The sequence below is a fragment of the Triticum dicoccoides genome, chromosome 6B, assembly GCF_002162155.2.
Source record: "Triticum dicoccoides isolate Atlit2015 ecotype Zavitan chromosome 6B, WEW_v2.0, whole genome shotgun sequence".
Lineage (NCBI taxonomy): Eukaryota > Viridiplantae > Streptophyta > Magnoliopsida > Poales > Poaceae > Triticum > Triticum dicoccoides.
In genome coordinates this window covers 305,743,373-305,760,716 of record NC_041391.1, presented here as the reverse complement: position 1 = coordinate 305,760,716, position 17,344 = coordinate 305,743,373, and the positions used below count along the sequence as shown (strand labels likewise).

The following is a 17,344-nucleotide window of genomic DNA, read 5'->3' as shown; positions in this document are numbered from 1 at the left end:
CATTGCATTTGAAGAAGTGTAACACTAGAGAAAATAAAATGATAATCCAAAATCCGCATCTTGAGAATGTCGTCGTAGCATTAAGAGTCTTCAAAAACATGTCAAGCTAAGCCAAAGGGAATAATGAGAAGATAGTGCATCAATAGAAGATGCAAGAGAAGTATCAAGAGAAGATGGATTGTCAAAAGAAGATGGGACATCAAGAGAACGAAGCATTGAGCACAAAATCGTTAGCCCAAGAAAACCGACGGCGGAAGAATCTCGACGGCAGGAGAATGAGCGTAGACCAATGATGCAAAAAGAGGCCACGAAGATACAATGGAAAATGTAGAAAACTAGAAAGCACGTACTAGACTAGATGCGATGGGAACCAAGGCACAGAAGGCGGGATCCAATGGTCGGGCGGCTGGTGTGGCGAGAGGACGGACGGAAGGCAGCGAATGGAGCGCCGATCTAGTGGCTTCACGCAACGGCTGCAGGAGCGATCTGGTGGCTTTACACAATGGTTGCATGCGGGTTGACTCCATGAGCGAGCCCTCAACGGGACAAGCCGCGGCGGCTTAACAACAGACCAAGCCAAGCAGCCGGATCAGGAGCGTGCGGGGATGAAGTAGCGTTGACCGACCAATAGAAAGCAGCGGCGGCGCAATACTTGATCAGGAGAGCACGAGTTGCGCGTGCGAAAAAAATTTCTAGGGCTCTAATACCATGTTATGGATGCAACTTATCTCTATCCTAAAGGGCATATATATTACACAAGACTTAAAGGAAAGAGACATAGCCTAATAAGGAATCCTGGACCAATACTAATACTCCTTAACAGAGAGAATGTATCTGGTGTATTGGACATCCATCTACAATGTCAGAAGCTTTGTAAATATATAAAAATAATTGAGTGCGTAGACACAATGACGTATAACAATCTAAAAAAAGTTCAAATCCAAATTCAAAAGACAGTTTGTAAAACAAAAAGACGAACTCAGTGTCAATAGAGATAATTGGACGAATTCACAACTCAAATTAGATTAGCTACTATTCACTGAGATTTGTCTTTTTTTTTTTTGCTTCTCGAGTTGTGTATTATTATGTGCTGATTTGTTTTCCATTTTTTTACGACTTTTAGATGAGTGCACTGAGGTTGGGTGCACCGTGGGCACCACAAGCCCTGGTGCACTGGATACTCTCTCCTAAACCTCCTGGTAAAGCTCTAGCTCAGATTAGGTCCTGCAGTAGCCAGACAGCGAAAGTGCCCTATCCTAGGTCTTCGGAACATTATTCTACCCAAACCATCTCGTTAAAGCTATAATGTGGAAATAATTTCTTCTGCAACATGCAGACACAGTTTAAAATTGTCTAATCAATTAATACATTAAAGACAAAATGAAATACAAAAGAAAGTAGAACAATTTAGTTCCATATATCCCTGGCGATGAAACTTTCGACCCTTATCACTTATAAATGGTTTCATCGAATCAGTGACAATCTGCTAGTTCATCGTTACTATGCAGTACAATTCCTATCTAGGAGTAAATAAGCTATGAATGTTATCATGCAAAGATATTTGCAAGTTGACACGCAGATATATTACCTTGTACATAATCATGTTAGCGAGAATCGTAAGAATGGTGAACATCACGTAGTATACCGGAGAGACCACAGCCGTATTGAAAGAGTCCAGAGCCTGGAACAATTCAACAAGAGGTGAAATAATCACAAGAGACTAGTTAGAACAGATTTCAGATTAACCTCTTTCTGCAGCATTTAAGATATCGGTAAAACATTGTAGAACAAGAACTAACCATTTGTATGAATAATTAAGAATTCTACCTGCTTTTTTCTTTTAGAGCAATATTTTGTGTTAGTTATCTTTGGATGACTAACTACTCAGGATTGAGAGAAGGATAAATTTATTACCAGGCTCTTGCAAGTGTCCTTACATTTGCAAAATCTAAACTAAACAAAGGATCTGCAAGTTTCCCATTTAAACCAATAGCATGCTTACAAAGATATTCTATACTAAGAAAACTCTGCTTGCTAAGATTATCAGTTAAAAAAAAATAGAAATATGCTTGGAAAATCAAGAGATAAACCATCAGATGCTTTAGAGTGGTTAGGGACATCTCCAATGTGGCTAAGCAAACAGACCCCATCAAATGTCCGTGGACAAGTCCGGGCATGTCCATGGACATCTGGCGAGGTGTTACATTCCATAATTTCTAAATTTGGAATGTTAATAGAATCTTCAATTTGCACCATTATTTCTGAGCATATTTTAATTTTTTTGGAATATTCAAAGTATTTTTCAACTCAAGGCAAATTATTGAAGGAGATAATATGAGTTCTCTATTGTTATATATAGTTGGAAAATGTTAAAGAACATTTTTATGGACTTTTAGAACCAATTTTGGGAATAGATTAAACCCTAAATATTTTTTAGGAAATTATATTAAGACTCAAGTTCGCTCTATTTGGAGAAAATGAATTTACAAAATTGCATTGAGGCTGGAAATATTTTTTCCTATGCTCTATACTAGTAGTGGTATATTTGTGATTTGTCTGGTATTTTTAGGAAGTAAATTGGCATTTTATTTAGACACGTTTACATAATGTATTTAATAATTAGGAATAAAACCAGGCAAACCCTTCCCTACTCGGGCTGCATTGTGTAAGCCCAAGGCTATGTTCCGCCATGTGCGCAACGCAGCGTCCCCTCTCCCTCGTTCGGCCCAGCCCATGGCCCACTTCACATTTTTCTCCCCAAACGGTATGTGGAGCTCCCAAGACCGTCAGATCCACTTAAAATTGAGCACGCGCCATGCCGCCCTCTCACCGGTGACGGCGCTAGCCCACCCGCTCATCTTCAACCTCTGCACACTATCTTGTTTCCTTACGACAATCGTGTCATGCCCGATCCAAATTTGATCGATTTGGTTCAATCATTTGACCCTCGGCCACGCCTCGATCCTTATTAAATAATCTCCACCTCATCTTCCAAATTTTCGAATAATCTTGATTTGTCATGCCCTAGAGCGACCGCACGATCTCTAGCAAACGTACCTCGACCTGAAGTCGGTTTCCACCATCGCCGCTCCAGCCAGTCACTGTCGTCAGAGGAGCAAGTTCGCCGCCAAGGATGGATTCAACATCACCAAGAACCACCACAGACGTTGCTGTCGCTGATTCCCGAGCTGCCGCGCCGTTCTTCTCCAACTCCGACAGCTAGATCCCATCTCTTCGGTGAGCCACTCCGCCACATTCCGATATGTTTCCTAGTGCCGAGATAATATCGCGAAGGGGTACGCGCCCTGAGCCCTCAGATCTCAATCAGACGTCCCACGCCCATCCAGTTAACCAAAGAGGTTTCGAGGAATCAGAGCCTGCCACGTGGCACATCCTCAGTAAATGCGGCAACATTGACGGATCCATACTATTTTTTTGTCATGGGCCCGTTTAGGGGCTACCGACGGTGTTACGGCCCAGAGGTGCCTCAAGCCATCGGAAGTCGGCCCATCAGGGTAACCAAAGGCCCCTTAGGTCACTACACGGCCCCAGCCATCAACCCGGCATGTGGGCCCTCTAGAAGGAAGGAACTGACATCTTGGCGTCCAAGGCAAGAAGACCGAATCTCTAGGAGGAGTCTCCACACCTCCCTAGCCGACTAGAATTCGTGTAAACCTAGGCCTCGACACCCTTTATAAGTCGAGGCCGGGCAAACCATTAGGGCACCTTATCATCATCCCTCAGTATTGTCAGCGTTCTCGGAACAGGGGTCCCCAGACTTGCCTGCCTGCGGCCCACGACGTGGCTCCACCAGCGGCCCAGTACGGCCGGTCTTCGTCAGCCAAACACTCAAGACCCTCGCGAGGGACCAAGCCTCGCGAGGCGGACGATACAAGGCCTCCTCAGGAGCGGCCTCACAAGGCAGGCTCGCGAAGGGGCGGAGAGATCAAGGCAAGGGGTACCTCGTGAGGTTCCCGTGACGCAAGCCATGACGACCAAGGCCAGGCGGGCGCCAGCGCGCGCAGTGTCCTCGTTTTCCCTTTGGTGCTAAGTGGGCAAGCGCAGGCGCGGAGTACCGAGGCATCAGGCAAAGGTTTCCATATCGATGCAACAAGACCAAGACCAGCAGGACGGCAAGACGGAGGTCATCGTGGAGCCCAAGACGGCGTCACCACCAGCGCCTTTGACAGGCGAAGACGATCTTTAGTCAAGATAGCTTGTACTAGTTGTCCCCTTTCAAATTGGCCGTTGTTGGATCCCTTCCCGCTCAACATTTGGGGAGAGGACCAGGGCCTCTATAAATAGGACTAGCCACCACAGTAGAAGGGAGGGGGGAACGAACTCAGTTCATCCTCGCATCCACCAAGCACAAGAACACCTCTCCTCAGGAGGCTGTTCTTCCCTTGTACTGTTCATCATCAGCCCAAAAGGCAATCCACCACCACCACACTGAAGTAGGGTATTACACCACAACGGTGGCCCGAACCAGTATAAATCTTGTGTCTCTTGTGTTGAGGGTTCATCGAGCTAAGCTTAGAGATCGCGGCGAGGCTGAGGGCGAGATTCGGTAGGGGGAAATCTTCATGCGCACCCAAGTGTTTGAACCTCAAGGGTTTTGCCGGAACCCTAAATCCGACATTTGGCGCGCCAGGTAGGGGTGCGCTGAAGTCTTCCTTCCGTTGATCCGCGTCCCATCGCTTCGTCGCATCCATGTCTGACGCCCGCCGAGCCCGCGCTGAGCGCCGGGCCGCTCTCGCCCCACGCGTCGCCCAGACGGCTCCTGTCGGCGGACCTCCCCGTCGTTCTCCGTCGCCTGCCGCCAACGCCTCCACCGGCCCGGCGAGGAACGAGCAGCAAGCATCCTCGCTGCACCCCTCGGTGCGGCGGGACGGCCGCACCGCCATTCCGTCGCTGACCCCAGCCGGCTCGTCGTCCCACGCTCGTCGCGCCCCCACGGACGCGCAGGCCGCGCTGCTTATGGAGCGCGAGCTCCTGCGTACCGCCCCGTCGACGACCTATACGAGGAATGGCTCGCTCGCATTATCGAGCTCGGCAGCGCCGCAGGGGGCTCTCCCGCGCCGTCCCTCTCGTTGCCTCGCCCTCCGCCAGGTACGGGCGTCGTGGCTCATGGAGCGCCTCCACCATCTCTGCCCCAAGACGGCGCCCTAGCCCAAGGCGCGCGGCCCCTGGGCGTGACCCACCGCGTCCGGCGCCCGTGCGAGAAGAAGGAAGCTGTCAAGAAATCCCTCGGCCTCAAGAAGGCGCCCTCGTGCTCCCTGCACCGGCGCGACAAGACCGCGTACTGCCTATGGCAGCGGTGCGCGGGTACCATCAGGAGCAAGCTCTGCGTCAGCAAAGGGCCCCGGTGACCACAGCAGGCTGCCGCGCCTTCACCCCCGAGCTGCGTAGCGTCGCCTGGCCGGGCAAGTTCAAGCCGGACATGCCTCCTCGCTATGACGGCACCCCCGACCCCGCAGAGTTCTTGCAGCTCTACGAGCTGAGCATCGAGGCGACCAACGGCGACGAGAAAGTCATGGCGAATTGGTTTCCCATGGCACTCAAGGACGGTGCCCGCTCATGGCTCCTGAACCTGCCTCCCGGCTCGATCTCCTCCTGGGACGAGATGCGCAGCCGCTCCATCGCCAACTTCCAGGGCACTCGCGACCGCCCCTCTGCCGCGGGTGACCTGCGCCGCATCAAGCAGCAGCCCGGGGAGACCCTGCAGAAATACATCCAACGCTTCAACAGCGTCCGCCTCAAGATCCCCAAGGTGACGGACGAGGCCATCATCTCAGCGTTCTCTGATGGCGTCTGTGACGTCAAGATGAAGGAGGAGCTCGCCATCCATGAGGAGTTGTGCACATCCCTGGAGCTGTTCAACCTGGCGACCAAGTGCGCAAGAGCTGACGAGGGACGCCTCTCCCTCCTCGAGCTCCCGGCTGCCGACCCGGAAGAAAAGAAGACCAAGGCCAAGGACGTGAAGCACAAGGGAGTGGTCGTGCTCGCGGCGGAACCAGACACGAAGCGCGGCAGGGACCAGCCGGAGTCGTCCAAGGGCAGCCGACCGTTCTGCGCCTACCACAACCTCCACACCCACAACACCAACGATTGCCAAGAGCTTAGGGCCGTTCGAGAAGGACGCTTCGGTCGCCGCCCTGAGCGTAACGACCGGGGCTACGGCCGAGGAGGACGTGGCGGAGGACGATGGGACGACCGTGGCCCTCGCCAGGAGTGGCGCGACCGACCTCGTGAGGATCGCTGGCAGGACCAGCCTCGCGAGGGCGCCTGGAGGGATCAGCCTCGCGAGGACCGCCCCCAGGGTAACGCAGGCCTTCCTCCGCTGCCGCCGCCGCCAAGAAGGAATGACGACCATCATCAGGACGAGGGGGCTGGGGGCTTCCAGGAGCCACGTGCTATCGCTTGCATCTTGGGCGGGGCTCAGGCCCCAGCCTCTCAGCGTATCTTCAAGCAGTTTGCTCGCGAGGTGAACGCAGCCCTCCCCAGGCTCAAGGCCACGCGCCCGCTCAGGTGGTCCAAGTGCGCCATCACCTTCAGCTCGGCAGATCAACTCAAGTGCGCGGCTACTGCTGGCGTTCTCCCGATGCTCTGTTCACCAGTCATCAGCAACGTGCAAGTCACCAAGACCCTCATCGATGGCGGCGCAGGGCTTAACGTCCTGTCCGTTGAGATGTTCGACAACCTACAAGTGCCATACGATCAGCTTCAGCCCACCAAGCCCTTCTCAGGAGTTACCGACGGTTCCACCACCCCGATAGGGCAGCTCCGCCTCCCTGTCACCTTCGTACGGCGCAACAACTACCACACCGAGCTCATCCACATCCGCCTGTCGTACAATGTCATCCTCGGGTATCCAGCCCTGGCCAAGTTCATGGCAGTGACCCACCACGGTTACAACGTCCTCAAGATGCCAGGAAGCGACGGAATCATCATGGTCCCCTGCGAAGAGAGAGATGCGGTGTGCTCCCTCGAGCATGCCTTCCAAGCCGCAGCAATTGATAACCCGGACAGCAAGGGCGAGAACCCTCCTGAGGCCATCCCCAAGAAAAAGAAGCAACCACTCCGCACAGGGCCTCAGGAGGTCGGCACCTCAGGTGGTGCCACGTCAGGATCAGCGCCCGTGCTTGGGGCGCCTCCTTCCATCGCATAGGAAGGCGCGCCCGGCGCCCTCCTCGGACAGGGCTCGGGGGCTCCCTTCTGGAGGGCCTCAGACCTCGCCTACATCACGAGGGAGGCGCTCGGGCACCACTTGGAGGCGTGCTTCGCGGCACGTTTCCCTCAAGAAGACACAGGGCGTGGAAAGCCCAACGTTCAGGAGTTCATTGCCAAGACCACTCAGGAGCTTCAAGAAGCAAGGGCCGTGCGTGGCGACCGTCGCTCGCCTGTCGTGGCTCCCCATCCAAGCGAGGATGGTGGGCTGCGCGTCTGCATCGACGTCCCAGGGCTCAACCGAGCAGCATCTCAGGAGCGCTTCTGGCCTTCGCGCGTGGGACGCTGCGAGGGTCCGCCGCACAGCTACGTTCGCACGCCTTTCGGCCTGCCGAACGCGACTGCCACCTACCAGCATCACCTGCGGAGCATCCTGGCGGCTCAGGAGGCCAGGCACCACGTGATCCTAGCAGAGATGGAGACGGTCCTCAAGGAACCACCTGGACCCCCAGAGCCCCCTGAGGCTCAGGGCCCCGGTGGCTCGTGAGGGTCGGCCCCTTCACTGCGCACCTTCAGCTGCCCCAACACCCTCTCTACAACGGAACCAGGTGACATCTCCTGAGTTCATTTCAGCTGGGAGCGCCCTCAGGGCTGCATCATTCCAGGGCTGCATCATTCCCAGGCCGCGTGGGTCCGTCCCTGCGGCATGTATCTCTTTTTTTGTCTTTGACTTACCTTGCTGGGGCGCCCCTCAGGCTGCATCATCCCCAAGCCGCTTGGGTCTGACCCAGTGGCATGTATCCATTCTGCATTTACCTAAGCTGATTGTCTTTCATGCCTAATCTACCTGTGATTATCACCTGCTCGATTGCCACCTACCACGGGTCCCTCCCTCTCTCATGCAATTCGCTTGCGCGTTAAAAGGGGGGCTCCTGAGCATCGCGACTCAGGAGCTCTTACTGGCTCTCCAGCCTTCACCCCCTGGCCTTGACCACGGCATCGCGACCTGGCATACCAGTGGCGGCTAAGCTTGCTCGAGGGCTGAGACCTGAGGACGGAGAGCATTTATACCTAACCGTCTCGCAGGAACACACAGATGTCAAAGACCCAAGACCAGGCGCAACCCGCCTTGGAGGTAGGGCCTCGTGAGTCCCGCGCTGGCTCACGAGTGCCCAGACACACCTCGTCTAGCCCTGTCGTGCAAACCACGTGTCAGGGCGGGGCTGTACACGCCCCGAGAGCTCTCCGCAGCAAGCAGTCCCCCTCCCACGCACCACTGGAAGCACCATGCTCCGCGCTGGCCGACGACACTGCCGAGGAGCGGCTATGCCCGTACACATACGGAAGCACTATGCTCCGCACTGGTGATAAACAACTGAGGGCGGCCCCACGGCCGTATCAACCTCAGGGAGCCCCAGAGCTCAGTGTCTGGCCTAATCGCAACACCTCCCCTCGGAGCGTCGCGCGAGGGGGCTGCGTCCGGGTCACGCCCGAGCGTACGCTACCCAGCCAGGTCCTCCGGACCTGGTCGTCGCCCCCCCCCCAGCCGAGCAGAGCCAAGGTATGAAGGTCGTTTGAACGTCAAAGGGGGCTCCTGAGCATCACGACTCAGGAGCCTAACTAGTCACGTAGCCCCTCACTCCTTGGTCCTGTCCTGGTGATCCGGTCGGGGCCAACGGCGGTTGAGGTATGCGCAGGCCGGGCTCTGCCGACGTAGAACGCTAGATCTACCCCTACGTTCCCTTCCTATAAGCTGTTTGCGCGTCAAGGGGGACTCCTGAGCATCGCGACTCAAGAGCCTAACTGGTCACGTAGCCCCTCACTCCTTGGTCCCGTCCTGGTGATCCGGTCGGGGCCAACGGCGGCTGAGGTATGCGCGGGGCCGGGCCCTGCCGACGTAGAACGTAAAGCAAATAGGAAGAAAAGTGCAAAATCTCGAAGCAAATATTACAAACCATAATTGTCTTCACAGTACCAGACGCAAGTTTAAACGCCTCCACGAGGCATGGTGCACATTGCAGGAATTAAGCAGGAAAGAAGCCGCAAGTAAGTCATCCTTGGACACCGCCGTCGCCCGCCAGGGACTCCACTCCCTTGGTGGCGTCGCCTTCACCTGTACCACCACCCGAGGCCGCAGGATCAACAGCACTGCCTGCCATGGGCGCAGGATCGAAAGCGCGGAACTTCTCCAACAAGGCCTCCACCTGGCCCTTCACGGCTTCAGCAACAGTGGCGTAGCACTCGCCATCCATAGGCTCCAGCAGCTCGTCAAGATTGGCGTCGGGGTCACGGAGGTGGAGGTGGCTGAAGACGCGCGTCAGTGCAGCGGAAGAAAGGACGCGAGCTTCTTCCTCTGCCATGGGGCCGATGCCGCTCACGACTTCCTCAAGCGCCTCCACCAAGTAAGGAAGCAGCTGGGCGAGGCCGTCCTCGTAGGTAGTCAGCGGCTTCTCCAGGCCCTTCTCATAGAGTGCCTTCAGCGCCACGCGAGACCTCTCCTCGAGGAGTGCAAAGGCCGCGCGGTCCTCGGCCAGGACCTTCGCCTTGACATCGAGTTCGGCCTCCTCCGCCCTCACCTTCTGCTCCAGCTCTTCCAGCCGGTCGCGCTCAGCGGCCTGCGCCTCCGCCGACCGCGCTAGCTCGGCGTCGCGACCCCTGACGGCATCCTCCCGAGCCTTCATCCTCTCCTCCTCCGCCTGGCGGCCATGAGCCTCTTCGGCGCGCTTGTCGCACAAATCCTTCAGCTCGGCCTCCAGTGCCCTGCAGCGGTCCTGGGCGGCCGCGGCATCCTTCAGCGCCACCTCGCGAGCGGTTGCGGCTTGGGTGGCGGCATGCTTCTCCTTCTCAAAGGCCGCCGTGACCCGCCTTAGCGCCGCTCGAACAGAGGCGTCAGAGTGAAGCCAGCCGGAAACCAGCTCCAGACGCCCGGCTACCAGATGGGAGTCGGTGCCCTGGAGGTCTTCTCGCAGCTGGGCCATCTTGGAAAGGGCACGTTCCAAGACATCGGGGGAGGTAGAACGACCCAGAACCAGCGGCGCGGCAGAAGGAGGAGGCGGCAGCGTAGCCATGGCTTGGGAGACTGGGGGCTCCTGAGCCTTGGGTACCTCGGCAGCAGCGTCGGGTAACAGCACCTCCAAGGAAGAAGGTGCGGCCGCAGCAGATGGATCGGCCCCAGACGGCGTCACCGTGTCCTCCTTCCTCTTCTTCGCCGCAGGCGACGGCCTAGCCAATCGATGGTGAACATCAAGAACCAACAGCATAATCAAGAACAAGATGGAGCACGGACACTTACTGGTCTACCGCGGTGTAGTCCACCTTCCTCTTGCTGAGCTTGAAGCCCGAGAGCCTCGCAGCCTGGGGCGCAGCCGCAAGGGCTCCAGGAGCAGAAAAAGGCGCAGCAGAAGGGCTGGAAGCGGCTCCAGGCGGCGTCCGAGCAGAAGCAACCTCTCGGGAGATCAGCGCCGACCTGCCCCTCGTCGGGATCACGGGCGGATCCTCCTTCTCTTGGGTGGCGTCGGCCTCGTCGTCGTCTGGCAAGGTGCGGAGGATGTCAGCCTTGCGCAAGGGGGAGGTCTCCCCCGTCCCCTCGGGGGTCACCTCCGAGTCGCGCTCCTCGTCTTCCTCCTCTCCTCCTCTCCTCCTCTGCGGGAGTCACCCGAAGACACGTCCACCGCCGCCGTCGCCCCCCGGACCACAAGGGGCGCCGGCGGCACCAGGCCGCGCCCATCAAAGGTGGGCATAGCAGCCACCACCTGCGCCCTGTCCTTGCGGAGGAACAAGGGGACAGTGGCACTCGACGGATACTCCTGGTCGTCCCCGACCAAGAGGCGAAGAGCTGCGGCCAGCTCCTCATCAGTCAAAGCCACCGGATTCAGGCGAAGCTTGTCGTCTGCACCCCCAAGCATCCATAAGGGGCGCGAGCGCCTGAAGCGGAGCCACCCGCTGCATCAAGAACTCCGTCAGGAGCGCGGCCCCCGTCAGCTTCGCCGCCTTCGCGTTGCCCGGCTTAAGGTCGGCGTTCATCCTCCCCAGTACCAACGTCGCCCGATCGTCAGTGAGCTTCGTGCGAGACCACCCTTCGTCAGACTGGGGCATCTCCGTTGGCAACGCCAACCGGGGGTGGACACACTTGGCATCCATCATGACCCACTTGCTCCGGAAGCCGTCGACCCTCTTCCCGGCCTTCGGAATTGCGTTGGCCTTGCCGTACGCGACGAAATTGGCGCACCCCGAGGTGTGGTCGTGATACGTCCAAGACTAATATTAGTGTTGTTGATGACCGCAGAATAATGCCACATGTCAGTGGGTTAAAGGTTAAGGATATCTATGTGCCAAGCGACGATGAATTACTTTCAGTTACAGTAAAACAAGACGTTGCTTTGCTTTGTGCCAATGAGAAGGAAGGGATGTACCTGGACGTGCATGATTCAAAGGGGAATACTGGCATGCAAGGTAATGTACTAACTCAGAGATATGCATGCAAGATGGATCAGGCTCGTTTTGGCAAGGAAAATTTAGCGTCTTGCTACTTTGTGTCCCATCAGGTGGTATTCAGAGCATCAGGTTGTTCACGACACTATGAAAAAGATGGCGAGCGCATCGTTATTCAGTAAGTTAAGCTATGGATTTCAGTTGGAGGAGGAAGGCCGTTGGACTGGGCTTTTTCACACCCGTGTGGTGGTGAGAGAGAGATCATGTGCCATGACGATCGATCACATGAATTTGATCAACGCTGCAAGCATCGAGATGGTGGAAAAGTTGAATCTACCAGTGACAACACGTCCGCAACCATACATGTTTCGTTGGGGTCATGAAGAGCTCACTGTCGCGCACCAAACTAAGGTACCTTTTTTGTTGGGTAATTATTTTTGTGAGGTTTTGTGCGACGTGATTCCAGCAGCGATGATTTCATGTCACTTGTTATTGGGTGAGCCATGGTACAAAGAGCATGATGTTGCATATGATTGCAAAACACACAGATAATACCATCAAGAAGGGTAAGAAGTGCAGCCTCGTGCCGATGGGTGAGGAGCGATTTATTGCTTGGAGGAAAGACCATCAGAAAAGGATACAAAAAGAGGAAGATGCAAATAAGAACATGGTCAAAACTACTGAAATTCCTGTCATCACAGTTCAGTCTGTAGATGAAAAAATTGCTGAAAAAGATGACCCAAAATCGAGGACGGTTTTGTTTCAAGGGGAGGAGGATGATACGTCCAAGACTAATTTTAGTGTTGTTGATGACCGAAGAATAATGCCACATGTCAGTGGGTTAAAGGTTAAGGATATCTATGTGCCAAGCGACGATGAATTACTTTCAATTACAGTAAAACAAGACGTTGCTTTGCTTTGTGCCAATGAGAAGGAAGGGATGTACCTGGACGTGCATGATTCAAAGGGGAATACTGGCATGCAAGGTAATGTACTAACTCAGAGATATGCATGCAAGATGGATCAGGCTCGTTTTGGCAAGGAAAATTTAGCGTCTTGCTAGTTTGTGTCCCGTCAGGTCGCCGTTGGTTCGGAGGAAGAAGTGGCGCAGCAGAGCCACGGACGGCATCACCCCGACATACGCCTCGCAGTAGTAGGCGAAAATCGACAAGAGAAGAATGGAGTAGGGATGGACATGAAGGGCATGCAACCTGTAATGGCGGAGGACGGCATAGAAGAAGTCGGGGAAGGGGGGAACTAGGCCTGCGACGACGGCGCTCGTGAAGAAGGGATAGAAAGTGCTCCCCTGAGCCTCCGGCGCGGCCGAGCCCGCCCGGAGTTTGGTCTTCCCCTTTTCATTGCTCTCCCCCGCCGTCAGCAGGCGTGTGGCGGCGAGATTCTTCTCCGGGACAGTGGGCGCATCCAGGGCCGGCTCGTACCAACCTGGCGGCGCATCAACCTTGACCTTGCGGGGCGCCATCGGTCGCTGAAAGGGAAAGGACCGAAGCGGATCTGGAGATTTCGAAAGCAAGGAGCGAGAAAGGGGATCTGGAGCAAGACGAAGGAAAGCAATGAAGGCAAGCCTTGCCCGCGCCAGCCTTTTGTCAGACGGGCAGTTGCCGAGGCAGCATGGGGAAGCGGAGACGCCCACGTCCAATCAGTCGCCACGCGTCGACCAAGGCCGCAGGCTGTTGGGGCCTGCGGCGCTCCGCACTTGCCCTTTGGCTTCGCCACTAAACCAAGTCCGAGCGCGCCTTGGGCCCGGGGGCTACTGTCAGCGTTCTGGGAACGGGGGTCCCCAGACTTGCTTGCCTGCGGCCCACGACGTGGCTCCACCAGCGGCCCAGTACGGCCGGTCTTCGTCAGCCAAACACTCAAGACCCTCGAGAGGGGCCAAGCCTCGCGAGGCGAACGATACAAGGCCTCCTCAGGAGCGGCCTCACCAGGCAGGCTCGCGAAGGGGCGGAGAGATCAAGGCAAGGGGTACCTCGTGAGGTTCCCGTGACGCAAGCCATGACGACCAAGGCCAGGCGGGCGCCAGCGCGCACAGTGTCCTCGTTTCCCCTTTGGTGCTAAGGGGGCAAGCGCAAGCGCGGAGTACCGAGGCATCAGGCAAAGGTTTCCATATCGATGCAACAAGACCAAGACCAGCAGGACGGCAGGACGGAGGTCATCGTGGAGCCCAAGACGGCGTCACCACCAGCGCCTTTGACAGGCGAAGACCACCTTTAGTCAGGAAAGCTTGTACTAGCTGTCCCCTTTCAAATTGGCCGTTGTTGGATCCCTTCCCGCTCAATATTTGGGGAGAGGACCAGGGCCTCTATAAATAGGACTAGCCACCACAGTAGAAGGGGGGGGGGGGGAATGAACTCAGTTCATCCTCGCATCCACCAAGCACAAGAACACCTCTCCTCAGGAGGCTGTTCTTCCCTTGTACTGTTCATCATCAGCCCAAGAGGCAATCCACCACGACCACACTGGAGTAGGATATTACACCACAAACGTGGCCCGAATCAGTAAAAATCTTGTGTCTCTTGTGTTGAGAGTTCATCGAGCTAAGCTTAGAGATCGCGGCGAGGCTGTGGGCGAGATTCAGTAGGGGGAAATCTTTGTACGCACCCCAGTGTTCGAACCTCAAGGGTTTTGCCGGAACCCTAAATCCGACAAGTATACCTACGATCCTAGGGATCACCATTGTACACCCGATTACATCAATACAATAAGACAGGAGTAAGGTTTTACCTCCAGAAAGAGGGCCCGAACCTGGGTAACTGCCTCCTGCTTCCCCTCTAGGCCTTCAGGCTAGTCGTGACACCCTACCGAGGGGTCTGTCAGATTCTACACTTGCAGAATGCCATCCTGCAAAGCAGAGGATGGCTGAATGTTGATGAGATAGGTGAAAGTGGAGACAGCGTCAGGCGAAAGAGAGGCGGCAATCATCAACGCAGGAGCCGTCTCAAGAAGGTGATGATGCTTGCGCTCAGCCACATCATTCTAAGAATAAGCACCAGGACAAGAAAACTGAGCAAGAGTACCCTGCTCAGCAAGGACTCCACACAGCATCTTGAAGATATAATCTCCAGCAGAGTCAGCACGAAACAAACGAATATGCGTAGAGAACTAAGTGTGAACCATGGTAGCAAAACACTTATATATAGGTAAGACCTTATTATGAGAAGACATAAAATATATCCAGATGTGTCTAGAGAAATCATCTATAACGATAATATAGTAGCGATGACCTCCTTTCGAGGCAAAGGGAGTTGGACCCCAAACATCAGAGTGAACAAGGTCGAAAGGACGCCGAGACAATCTCGCTAAGGTAACTGGACCTGTTTACCAAGCAGACAACCCTGACAGTCTAAGGACACACTGTCGGAGATGGATCTGAGAAGACCAGGTCAAACTAAGGATGTGAGACGAGAGCTACACAAGTGACCAAGGAGATGATGCCTGCTGAAAAGAGCTGGTAAACAAGGCAACATTGGCAGACAGACAGGCGGTGGTAGCGGAGGAAAGGTGGAGCCAGTCAAGTTCCCAGAGGCCCTAGGAGTCATAGTGTCGAAGAGAGTACCAGTGTGATGATCCTAAACAAAACATGAGTCAAAGCCGAGAATGACCCTACAACCATAGTCAACAACCTGACCACCAGAAATGAGTTGCATGGTAAGTCAAGGAAAATGAGCAACATCAGGAACGATAAAAGATGAAGTGTCAAGAATGCCTCAACCATTAACCAGGCAAGGAGAATTCAGAGGGTGAATAGAGGACAGAGTGGATGAATGATGAGTCATATGAAAAGATGCTCTTGTATCAAGAATCCACAGATGTACCTGCTTGTGTAGAAGGTGGTCTCACAATGCGAGAAGAGTCGGTAGCAGAACCTACCGGTTAAGAACCAGAGGACGCAGCTAGCAGGCATCGAAGTCGCGTAATCTCCTGCTCAGTCAGGGGCTCGACGGGGTCAACGTAGATGCACCCGACAAGGAAGAACTAGAGGCAATAAGTAGGTCATGAAGTTGCACAGTCTCCTACTGAATTAAGGATACAGCTGGAGTAGTCAACATAGCAGCACCGAACGAGGAGCAGCGACCACCACCTATGGAAGCCGCTAGAAAAGGCGGTGTAGGATGACCAGGAGTGGAGACGAGATCGCATGCAGACAAGCACCAAGCGCCAAGGGTAGGCGCGTGTGCGAGGCTTAGTCGATGGGGTCATATGCACCAATACTGCCGGTGAAAGTCGCTAGAGTCTGTGTAGACCGACAATCACCGGTGAAAGTCACGAGTCAGTGTAGAGCGATAATCACCATGTGTGGAGGACGCGAGAGTAGTCGAAGAAGAGCGGCCAGTACAGCCTGAGAAAGGTGCCAACGTAAGAAGCAGACGAGCGCCAAACAATGAAGGCAGGCGCATGTGCGAAACGGGGTAAGCAAAACCTCCTTGTCCATTCTGACACATCATATTGCTTTCTCCCTCCTTGCTTGCACTAGAATCACAATGTTGTAGTGGTATTGCGATAACTATTCTTTTGCATAGCTTGATTATTGTCACCTTGATATTGCCTTTACTTCTATTCCTAACCTGTTGCCTGATGTTGCTTTTGGGGTATCACACATTTTAACCTGGCTCAGATACATTTTTTGTTATGTGATAAGAGTTAATTATGTTAATATGTAATTAAAGGCAACGGTGGGAGGCCATGTTTAGAGCATCGGATCTCTTCCATTTAGGCCGCACTAGGACCCGAGTTCTTGTTAACTTGATCCAAGACCGAGCGCGCTAACCACTTGTGGGGCCACTTTAGTTCAGCTTTCCATTTGGCATACGCAAAGTTGCATGAAACATCTTCGTCAACGGTAAGTATGAGATGTTATTTAATCATTGGGTGAGGTTATCACCTAATATTTGCATACATATAGGAATGTGGTGCAGCAAGCGGTTATCCTATATGGCTCTAGCCTATCCTTGTTCCCGCACACAATGGTTGAGTCTGACACATAGCAACCGCATAACATCATTCCCAGGACGCCCACCAAACACAACGTGCATGTCACAACATACACGTTATGTGAGTGGAACAATGATACTATGAGATTAACACTTGTTCTGTATAGTGCCGGTCCCGGGGCGTTACATGGGTAAAGTGTACAAAACTCTGCAGAGTATAAAAGGTAATCATGATTTGCCACTCTCCAGTTATGGACAATTTTGAGCAACTGGACTTGAAACCTCTGGAAGATCTTATCATCTCAAATGACTAATATGAAGTGGGTTTAATTAAAACCTATGATCCTCGGAGGCTCTCATAGGCGGGTTAAATTGGAGGCGATCCAATTTAACAATAGGTTAACTAGAGATGAACAAGACTTGACTAGTAAGTAGAAGTGGGTCGAAACCAGCTTTCTGCAAAACAAAACCAAAAGCCTTTTCTTTTGTGCTCAGCCAGTTAAGGCTTAGACAATGTAAGATATTTTAGATTGATTATATGCTTAACTAGCTGTGGTTCTGTTCATATATTGCTATCGATCAGGAATAAAATGTTAATGTAAAATAAACCGAATATTCAATGGTGGCTCATCATGGTCAAACATCTATATTTTAAAAAGTATGTGAATTCACGCATAGTTATACACAATGACACTCATAAGAACCATGCAAGTTCATATATCAGATGCCACTAAATCCAGTATTATGCCATTTGATTGAAACTGAAGTGCTATACCCAATTTCTCAACGATGCAAAC

At 53.8% G+C, this 17,344-nt stretch overlaps 1 protein-coding gene across 6 annotated transcripts in view; it reads right to left on the bottom strand.

Moving 5' to 3' along the window:
• Positions 1 to 17,344, bottom strand: part of LOC119322379 (probable magnesium transporter NIPA2) — a 62,144-nt gene that overhangs the window by 17,657 nt on the left and 27,143 nt on the right. The window lies entirely within an intron of this gene.